The sequence below is a fragment of the Pteropus alecto genome, unplaced genomic scaffold (genome assembly GCF_000325575.1).
Source record: "Pteropus alecto unplaced genomic scaffold, ASM32557v1 scaffold87, whole genome shotgun sequence".
Lineage (NCBI taxonomy): Eukaryota > Metazoa > Chordata > Mammalia > Chiroptera > Pteropodidae > Pteropus > Pteropus alecto.
The window spans coordinates 15,340,125-15,351,563 of record NW_006443225.1 but is presented as its reverse complement, the minus strand read 5'-3'; the positions used below and the strand labels follow the sequence as shown (position 1 = coordinate 15,351,563).

Genomic DNA, 11,439 nt, shown 5'->3' with positions numbered 1-11,439 from the left:
GCCACAAGCCAAAGCAGGAACTGATCCAGGTCAAAGGACCCAGAACGCTCCTGAGGAAGAAACTGCTTGATGGGGAAGGTGGCATGAAACAATCTCAAAGAACAAAGGAAAAGCCACACATTGAAAAGCCACACAATTAATGTCACCCGTCTTCACTCGGCAGGCACTTGCCGTTTCGCTCTGCTGCTGACCTATGAAAATTTGTAAATGTGATTTTAGAGCGTGAATGTAATGAAATCATTTGGTCAGCTCAAAAGTCAGACTCATCATATGTTAAAAGCTGGAACATGAAAGCATTTAAAGAAGGTGAAATTATGAGGCCTCAGAAGGCAAGAGAGAAAAAGACGGACAGACAGAGACCAAACTGACCGAAGGCATGCTGGAATGGTGACAAGTGAGTGACGTGGCATGTCTGCCCAATCTCAGACGACAAAACACCCCTCAGATCAAATAGAATTCAATTCTCCTTCCTTAAGATTCCTTTGACTAGTTCACGTTATTGTTGTTTACAGCTGATTAATTGATCAGATGGACCAGATCCGCCTTGGTCAAAACGTTCTCGATCACTTAGATAAGCGACAGGCTGGTTTTCCGCATTGGATGCTGGTTGCTCAAGCACTTGTTTATAATTATTGCAGTGTGTCCAGGACTTTTAAAATCAAATCTTCCTATTATCTGATCACACTTCCGTTCCAGATTTTAATCTAAATTCAGGAACACCAAGATGCAAAACCTTTGAAAGTAAAGTTAAAGATATCTACAAAATATCAGGGGGAGAAGCGTGTGGAACGTTTGACGCCTTGGTTTGCGTTCTAAGAAATGTTCCTGTCTTTCTGGTCTTAACTGAAGGAGATACTGATCTGCATATTCATCCCCACATAGTGCTAAGTGTGGGGGATCATGCTACTTCACACGCTTCTCCTAAACCTCAAGTCAACACAGTATGCATTTATGGAAGTATAAAGGCCTCAAGTGCCCAAGACCTATAAGATGCAGCAGAGAAGTCTAAAACAAAGAGGTGAGGGACTAATTACTAAGGAACACAAAGAAAAAAATTAATATATAATCTTTTTCTTTTTTGGATTTGGGCAGCAGTAATCTGTGCTTGTGAGAAATCTTAAATTAACACTTCTTAACCCATGTGAGCACCTCCAGTAGACATTTTGGACATTTGTGGGGATTGTTTTACTGTCTCGATGGTTAGAGGATCCTAAAGACACTCCGTGGGTGAAGGCCAGAGATGGCAAATGTCCTGCAAGGAGCTGGCTGGGGCCACAGTGCAAGGAACTAGTCCTCATCCTATATGCTTTGTCGAGGGTCTCGCCCGGCATCCAAGTAGGTAAACTCCTATTAATAATTGTCTAAATCCTATGTATATGTTTTAGATTTAAACTCAGTTTACCTACTATTTTAATGTGTTTTGGAGATTCGCCGGGTTGCCACTATGGGATGAATCAAGGGAACATTGTGCACTATTTTGTTCCAAACTTTACCAAGAGTTGTTCACTGTTTTCAAAAATCACGTTACTAATACCACTGATTCGATCTGAGACATCGGTAAGCCATCTCTGCATGCCTAGCTGTCTGCATCGCCATGACTCGCTCACTTCTGACCCCTTCAGCATGCCTTCTCCTGTAGAAGGGCCAAAACATTCGCTTACTGAAATACATATCGTTTGCACTATAAATCACTATTATTTCATTTCCTCTTCATATCACCGTGGAAATTATGTATAGGTAGGTTACAGCATCTATAAAAATGGAGTGTTGCAGATTATTTTTTATAAAAAGTTTTGATTTTTTATCTCTATCATTTTTTCTACATGTATTACTTGGCATTACAGAGTTAGGAAATTATCGGTAGATGCTAACATTAGTGGCTGAAAATTTGATGAGAAACAGTCAGAAAGCATAGCCTCACAAATTGTTTACTAATTGCAAAGAGAAAAAATAGTACTTTACAGTGGAGAAGATTGGCAAACATTACCTTAATCAAGTGATCATTGTTCATAAAATTAGGTACATACATTTATACATATGTATATATGTGTATGTGTGTGTATATGTATATCGGGGCAAAATAAAAATGGAATTAGAAGTTGAAAAAAAACTAAAGTAACAATTTTTAAATCATCTATTTCATCTGTAAATCTTTTGGGGATTCATGTTATACAAACAGCTACTTAATTTTCCATTTCATCAGTATAAACAGACTCAGAAATATCTAAGAAGATGTAACAAGGGAGAAGGTGATATTTTGAAAGTAAGAAAGAACCGTACAAACTGATAGGATCTATTTTTTCTTAAATGTGGGTGTGAACATATATTAATGTCTATCCCTTTATCCTGGTCTGCAAAACTTATGAATTCAGTGAGAGATCTGAACATAAGCGAATCTGATAGAATTTTCATACCAAGCAAACACTCAAAACCAAACTCAAACACCTCACTCTGACCCCGTTCGAGCCAATGGCATGGATTCTCTCAGTATCCTTAGCTTTTACATCCAGTCCCAAAGAACAGTCTGTAGGAGTTTCTCTGAGAAGCCATGCGAGACCATGTTCTGTCCCCATTGTCATATGCTCCCAAGTACAAAATGTTAAGTAAATGATTAACCCGCCAAAGAATTTTTTTAGAAAGGTAGGCCAACTAATGACTTCACAGATTTCGATCTTTCACGAGAAGCCTGAACTTGCCCATGTTCTGAAAAGATGGGGTACGGGGAGGGGGGGTGGTTCCTTTTCCACGAGGACAGGCCCACGGCCCAGCCCCATCCATCCCAGCTCGGAGTCTAGGCTCCTGGCGCAGCCCAGGAGGCGGGAAAGGGGTTTCTCCTTCACGAACAGCTGTCTTCTCGCTGGCAAACAGGCCAGTGCCAGAAATTCTACCCGGATGGGGAAGGGAAGACAGGACAGGACACAGAAGAGGAGGGGGCTCAGGAAGAAAATAGAATCCTTAGAAAAAGTGAAAGATCGGGTCAAAATGGGTACCGCTGGAAACCATTTCACAAGAAGTACATGGTTTTCAAAGCACCGAGAGCTTCCTAAAGCTCTGAAAAGACCGAGCCAGCACAGAGGTGTTCTCCCCCAGCCCTGAGGCCTCTCGCTCGCCCAGCTCGCCCAGAAGTCACAAAAGTGTGCGCGCTTGCGAGCGTGCCGCTGCTGGTTGGGTTTAATTTCTTTGTGCTAAACAGAAACCGTTCTGGAAGGTTACCACCAAGGCCACGGACTCCCTGCCCGCACGCTTCCCAGGGCTCCTGTCCTGTTGTGCTTTCGTTTCACGTGTTTATTTCTATCTGTCTGTCACACTTTCTTCTCCCTTTCTCCCGAACAGCTGATATGCCATCCCCGAGTTCCCGAACTAAATCTTATTCTATCCTGCATCGATCAGGGGAAAAAAAAAAACAAATGTCATTTGGGGTCATCTTCTCAAGGTTGAGAAGCCTGAGCCACCCACCTGCTCCTGCTCATCAAAACTAAATCTGCCAAGTGCTGAGTTGCTTGAAAATGTCCTGTTAAGTCATTTAAAGATGCAGCTCTTCGTATGTCTAGCAAATCATAACCTTAATTTGAGACATACGGCTTGCCACAACCACAGAACTTGTCTTTAGTAGAGTGCGAAATAAGCTCCCATCTGAAAATGTTATTATTCATACTTCATATTCCTTATTTCCTTACCTAAAAGAACATTCTTTCACATAACCAACCATATACTCTTGCTTAAAGGATTTTTTTTGAGGAATAACTGACATAACAGTATATTAACTTCAGGCATACGACGATTCTATATATATATATATATTTTAATGCCTACGGCACCTGGTATTCCCAGCTTGGTCTCCCATCCAAGTACTAACAAAGCCCAATCCTGCTTAGCTTCAGAGATCAGAAGAGATCAGGCACGTTCAGGGTGGCATAGCCATAGACCAATATTTGTATACAATTGCAACGATCACTGCAATAAGTCCAGCTAACATCGATCACCAACATAATCACAAAATGTTTTTCTTGTGATGAGAACTTTCAAGACCCACTTTTTGAGCTACTCTTGAATATGCAAAACATTATTATTAACTATAGTCACCATTCTGTATATTACGTCCCCATGACTTATCCATTCTGTAATTGGAAATTTGTACCTTTTGACCCCCTTCTCCCATTTTGTATATTGATTTGTATCTTGTAACTTTACTGTATTAGTCCTAACAGTATTTTGATGGAGTCTTTAGAGTTTCCTGTATATAATATCATTTCATCTGCAAACAGCGAGTTTTACTTCTTCTTTTCCAATTTGGATACCTTTTCTTCTTATTGCCCAATTGCTCCGGCTAGGACTTCTAATATTATATTAAATAAAAGGGCATCCTTGTCTTGTTCCTGACCCTAGAGGAACTTTTAGCTTTACAACACTGAATATGTTAGCTGTGGGATTGTCATATATGGCCTTTATTATGCTGAAGTACGTTCTCTCTATACCCACTGTTTTTTGAATCATAAATAGATGCCAAATTTTGTCAAATGCTTTTTCTGCATCTATTGAGTCATGATTTTTAGCCCTCATTTTATTAATGTGGTATATATCGTGTCGAATGATTTGCAGATGTCGAACCATCCTCAAATCTCTGAAATAAATCCTACTCGATCGTGGTGTATAATCCTTTTAATGTATCACTGAATTCGGTTTGCTGATATGTTGAGGATTTTTGCATCTTTGTTCACCATGATATTGGCCCGTAACTTTCTTTTCTTGCGGTATCCTTGCCAGAATCAATATCAGGGTGCTGCTGGGCTCATAAAGTGCATGCGGAAGTGTTTCCCACTTTATTTTTTGGAAGAGTCTGAGAAGGATTTGTATTAACTGTTCTTTGAGTTTTGGTAGAGTTCACCGATGAAGCGAGCCATCTGGTCCTGAACTTCTGTTTGTTGGGAGGTTTTTGATTACCGATTCAATCTCCTGACTCCCAACCATCAGTCTGTTCGCATTTTGTTTCTTCACGATTCAGTCTTTGTGGGTTGTATATTTCTAGGAATTTATTCGTTCCTTCTAGATTGTCAAATTTGTTGGTGTATGATTGTTCATAGTAGTTTCTTATGACCCTTTGTGTTTCTGTGATACGTCTCCTCTTTCATTTCTAATTTTATTTGCATGCTATTTTTTCCTTGGTGAGTTTAGCTAAAGGTTTGTCGATTTGCATATCTTTTCAAAGAACTGCCTTTTAGTTTCATTAATTTTTTCTATTGTTTTTAGTCTCTTTTATTTCTGCTCTGATCTTTGTATGATCTTTTATAAAGGATATTTTAAAGTTACTTTTAAAAGTTTTTAAAGATCACTCACATCTACAGTGCTTTATAACAGGTTTCTATCCTTCCTTCCTCAGTGAGCGGCTGGAATTACCAGAATTAGCATTTTAATAATTTCAGGTCCTAGAACTAACCTCTGTACCACGTCACTGACACAATCATCCATTTTACTCTTTCATTGAGAGCGGATTTGCCAGTGTCTTCTCTGGGCATCTGCATGTAAACATTTGCCTTAAAAATCCACATCCCTGCCTGCCAAATAATCTAGAGCACTAGATTAGTGTTACGCTACAACCTGGCTCTAAATAAATGCCATTGCAAATTATGCTTTTACCAGGCTGTGGTTGCTAAAGGTTTTTTTATCACTTTCTTCAAAATGAATTCCGAAGAATAATTTTATGAGTTTAACATTATTTACAAAGTTTTTCTTGTGTTTCTGGGGATTGTTGTGCACTTCGGTGAGTATCAGTCGGTCAGGTGAGCTCAGTTTGGTGAGTTTCTGCAAAGGCAGAAGCTGTGCAGGTGTCCTCCTGATGGTGGCCCTTTGCTGTGCACACGTAGTGTCTCAGCCTAACGAGGAGAGGCACAGCCTCCCACTGTGCGTCCCCTTGATTCAAACTAGATGGATAAGTCCATTTCTTTCGGTGTCAACCTCTTCATGAGAAATTAGGGATTTACTACACGATCCCTTAATCTAAACCTATGGGTCTAGATCTTGCATCTGTGACTACGACCCTGACTGCACAAGGCCACCTTGTTAATGGTCAACCCGGCTCCCTCTCTCCGAGGTCTCGCCGCTCCCAGCGGTCTCTCGCAACCCACCTCATAGAAGTTTCTTGTCACCTCCGTGAAGCAGGCAAAATTGGCGATTGGATCCTCATTTTGCTAATATGGACCCTGAGCCTGAGTGGGACTTGCCCAAGGTGTCACAGCCGATGATAAGCAGGACCTTGTCACAAACCCCAACCCAGGTTTTACATTCCTAGTCTGGTGCCCATTCTACTACACAGGAAAGTTCTTCGTAAAGTTTCAATCAACCACCATAAAATCGATTGTACAGGAACTTCTCATCCTCTACTACACACTTGCATCAGATTAATCTGAACAGAATGACAGGCAAGTGTCATCGCTCCAAGACTTCTGTGCTGGGTAGTTCATATTATCTCCCTCGGGAAATCGGACAGCCCAGAACTAACATTTTTGTGGATGGCAAACACTGTAACCCCCAGGCTCTGTGAAGAGCAGTTTGCTGGCTCGAAGCTTCCCCCCTCCAGGAGAAAGTCTTGGTGAAACAAGGGCATGATCTTAAATAAGATACACCAGAGGGGTGCAGTCCAGGGAGGAGGTAACAGGTCCCCGGGAACTTCCCTCTGGGAGGATCGGAGAAGTTGTGTTAGTTTCCTGAGGCTGCAGTAAAAAAAAAAAAAAATTAGCACCACCTCAGTGGCTTAAAATCGCAGGAATTTATTCTCAGTTCTGAAGTCCAAAATTGGTGTCAGCAGGGCCACGCTCCCTCTGACGTCGCTAGAGGGGACCCTTCCTTACCAGAGGGGACCCTTCCTCACCTCTCCCAGCTCCTGACGGCTCCTGACATGCCCTGGTGTGTGGCGGCGTAACTCTGCTCTCTGCCTCTGCCTTCACGTCGCCTTTGCCCTGCTGCTGTGTCCTCCCCTCTCCTCGTAAGGACGCTAGTTGTTGTATTTAGGGCCCGCCCCGAATCCAGGATGATTTCATTCCAATATTAATTAAATCTGTAAAGACTCTAAGATTTTGACATCAGCAAGAGAGAGAAAAAGCCGTCCTGAGAGGATTCAGAAATGAAGACGTGGAAACAAGCAAGTCCTGGACGCCCCGAGGAGAGAAGTCTCTGAGGAGAGCTGTAAAAAAGCTGGAAGGATGAGGTATCGGTCTGCTCGGGCCGCCATGACAAAACGCAGCAGACCAGTGGCTTCGACAACAGTTATTTTGTCACAGGCTATAAGTCCAAGATCAAGGTGCCATGAGGATTGCTTTCTGCTGAGAACTGTCTTCCTGGCAGGTAGATGGCCACCCTGTCACTATGTCCTCAAATGCCCTTCTGTGCACCCACACTGAGAGAAAGAGGGTGAGTTCCCTGGTGTCTCCCCCCATAAGGACACCAGTCCTGTAAGATCAGGGCCCCGCCCTTATGACATCACTCAACCCTCATTACTTCCCAAAGGCCCCTTCCCCACACGCGGCTGCACTGAGGCTTAGGGCTCTGCCATATGGATTTGGAGGGGCACGAGTCAGCCCCTAACAGGTGATGTGGGCCAGACCAAGACGCGTCAAAACTACGAACTGAGCCAAGGCGTACGACCTTGTTCTGTCAACATCGACCAGAAATCTTGAAAGTGGTTCTAAAATGTTTTCAAGAGAAGCACCATTCTTTTCCTTTTCCCAGTCTATAAATTAAGAGCTATTTTCTAGGGACCCTGCTGGATGAATAGACTGACTACTGACTACATTCTAGAAGAATCTCCTGAATTTCTTGCTCTCTCTCTCTCTCTGATATACAGCCTCTGGAGCAATTATGTCACCAAAAGGTAGATAATTCTTCAGGGCCATTGTTTTTCATTCTGAAAGGGTTCATGATGAAGCAGAGTGGCCTCCATCGAGAGCACCAAGATCTTTCTAGATCTTAGGGAATACTGTCAAGCAGACACAAGACAGACTAAGACGTGCCTGTGAGATAGGACCACTCACAGCCTGGCTGGCTTGCGACACAGGGAGTATTTGTGAGCGTTTTTCCCAAGGCCTGACTCTCATCCAGTTTCCAAAAGAAAGCCTGGGCTTTTTGTTTGTTTGTTTAACGCTCTGCTCAGTAAAATGTGAATCTGAGGGCCGGAGCTGGAAGGGTACTGCCGAAATGATTCACTTCCGACTCCTTCACATCAGGCCCAGAGTTATGCAGTGTCCAGCGTGAGATCCTGCAGCTCGTTATTGGAAAAGCTTGTAAGAAATGCATTTCCGAGGTCTGACCCGTGAGAAACCGGAACGTTCCAACATGTAACCGGCATCATGCCGCCTTTGGTATTTGCCGGCCACAGTCCGAAGGTGGCGCATCTCAGACACCGAGGCGCATGGCAGGCTCTGGGGAGCATGTCAGATGCCGACTCTGATTCAGTAGGTCCCGGGCGGGCCCGAGAGTCTGCTGTCCAGCCAGTTCCCCGGGAACTGCTGATGCTGGTCTGAAGGCCCTACGTTGAGTAGCAGGGCTCCAAGTGCTTCATAAATATTAACTCTTTTATTCTCCAGAATAACCCTGTTCTGCTGTGTAGGTACTGTTACTGTTTTGCAGAGGAGGAAAGTGAGGCACGGTTAAATGAGTTGGCTAAGGTCTCACGTCGGGATGGGCCAGAGCCAGGATTTGCGCCCCGAGACCCAAACTCTAGACTGCTCTTCAGGACAGGTTTCCCCCGCTATCCGGAAGCAGAGCTCTCCCGGGAACCTTCCCTAAGCCGAAATGCAGTAAAGTGAAGAAGCCCTTACTGTTACTTTGTAGCAAACAATTTTTGTGCATTCCCGACACCCCCCCCCAAAATAATCTACCAAATCAGACCAAATAACCCATAAGACCTAGACGAACGCTAACGCTCAGGAAAAGCAGAGTCACTCCTGGTGCTCGCAGTCACCCTGTCCTCGTAACCGCTCACAGCACAACAAATGCTGAACACTATTTTCAGTCTGCACCTCTTTTCCTCAGAGCAAAAGTCCTCTTCGGATTTTTTTTTTTTTTGGTCGGCGAAAACAGGCACTAATGTAGGTGTAAAAGCCAGGCAGCCTAACGTGAACGTTCGAGAAGTGAACGTTCTGCCTTATCTACCTTATCCTTAGCTTCTGAACGCAACTCCAGATAATCTCCATGCGAGTCATTCGGATCGAATTTGAAATACGTAGCCATTCAAATCATCATCATGAAAACTATAAAAGAAAAAGGAGAGGAAGTGTTCGTGATCTGACGTTAAATAAAAATATCAGAATACGAGAAGCATCAGACCAGGCCAGACCCTGAGTACCCGGCTCCAACTCATGACAGCAACAGCAGGAAAGCTTTTTCCTCCTTTTTCTTCCAAGAAACCACCCCAAGGAAAATCGTGCTCTTACCCCTAACCCCGCAACAAAAAATAAGTGGAGTCGTAGTGGGAAAAAGGCTTGAGAGAGAATGAGTAGGTGGGAGGAAGCCGGCCCACAGCCTCCAGTGTCCACAGCGTCCATGCATTCAGCATAGATTTACTGAGAACTTATGTCGCACACCATCCTGGGCACTGAGATATAAAACAGACCAAAGCCCCCACCCTCATGAAGAACGCATTCCAGCCGAGAGGCCGACAGTCAAAAAATCAGAATAAAGAAGCGTCTCATATAGTGTCTTAGATGATAAGTGCTATGAAAAAATAATATAACCGGGGATCGGGGTGTTGGGGTGGGAAAGCAGATTGCAACGGTAATTAGGGTCATCAGGAAGCGGGTGACGTTGGCGAAAGGGCTCGAATGAGGGAGTGAAGTATACACGTCTGGGGAAGAACATTCCAGCAGATGGGCCGCCAGGTGCAAAGACCCTAAAATGGAAACACATCGGGGACGTTTAAGGAACAGCAGAGGCCACTGACCCTGCAGCAGATGACGTAGGAGGAGTCAGGGTGAGAGGTGGGGGAAGGGGCAGGACTTGCAGTGCTCACAGACCCCGATAAGGGCTTTACTCTTCACTCTGAAGGAAACGGAGTCACGGGGGTTTGGAGCAGAGAAGTGACACGATCCGACGGATGTATTCGACAGCCTACTGGCTGCCGCGTGGAGAACCGACTGAGAACGTGGATAGAAGCTTGGAGACCAGTTAAGAGGCAACTGCAATGAACTATGAAAGGGACATCGGTGGAGGAGACTCAGGTGTGACAGTGGGCTGGTGAGAAGGGTAGTGAGCACCTGGATATCGTGATTTCTTGAAGGCTTAGATGTCGAATGGGTGGGAAAGAGGGGAGTCGGGGATGCTTCCTGCACTTAGAAGAAGAAGGGCGTCCTTCGTCGACACGCAGAGGACTCCAAGGGAAGTTGACCCAAAGGAAAGGTCTAGAGTTCGGTCTCGGACATGTGAAGATGCAAGTGCAGAGGCACAGAACAGGCTACGAGTCGAATCCAGGGACGGATGCGGGAGGTGTTGCATGTGAAGCCATGAGACCAGATGACATCTCCAAGGAGAGCCGAGTCGAGAACAACACGCGATCTAAGGCCCGAGCCCTGGACGCGTCAATGGAGAGAGAAGCAGGAGGCATCTGGGAAGGAGCGACCCCTGAAGGTAGAAGGAAAACCAGAAGAGTGTGACGTCTTGGAAGTCAAGAGAAGAACATGTTTACTAGGGGAGGGAGGGAGGGATCGACTGTGTCAACTCCTCTGAGAGGCTGAGTCAGGTGAAGATGGAGAACCGAGCTTCGGATTCGGCAAGGTGGAGGCCACGGGCGACATTTTTTCTTCTTTTTTTAATCTACGGAAAGGATAGGAAAATCTTAATGGCAAAAAGGACAGGGGCACAGTCCCTGGCACTGAACTTCTAGGGAGGGATAGAGGAAGAAGCAACAGTGCCTTGGGCATTTAAGAGACAGATCTGGGTATAAGTCAAGCACAGATATTCTGTGTGTATGTGTCTTTATTTTCTCATGACTCAACCGATTATGCTGCTAACTTACTGACTTTCGTTCTCTCTTCATCTCCGTCCTGAATGAAGCTTAATCTTTTAAGTGGACAAAAAAAAAAACCTGAATAAAGCTTAATCTTTTAAGTGGACAAAAAATAAATAAATAAAAGGTCACCTAACAGCTATTAAGCCAATCCCTCGTTTGAAACTGGGACTTAATTCATTACATGAAAGGGATGCTTGCAACATTCTTCTTCGACTTGTGAATGATCACCCCCACAAGAGATTCTTGCTTTTAATATTGTTGCCACGCCTGTGGAACGATATTGGGAAATGCACCCTGTCCTTTTCCCGTGTTCAGTCCAAAGAGGCCAGACTTGCACGTTCAAGGCCAAGCTCGCTCTGTCACCGCATACTCCGTCTCCCCTAAGATCATCACCTACCACCAGAATTCCTGCCAAGCTACCCACTGAGGGCCGTCTCTTTCCC

The 11,439-nt window shown here is 44.4% G+C and overlaps 1 pseudogene; it reads right to left on the bottom strand.

Annotated features, from left to right (window-relative positions):
- Positions 1-3,806: 3,806 nt before the first annotated feature.
- Positions 3,807-3,926, bottom strand: LOC112472640 (annotated as a pseudogene).
- Between the last annotated feature and the right edge of the window lie 7,513 nt (positions 3,927-11,439).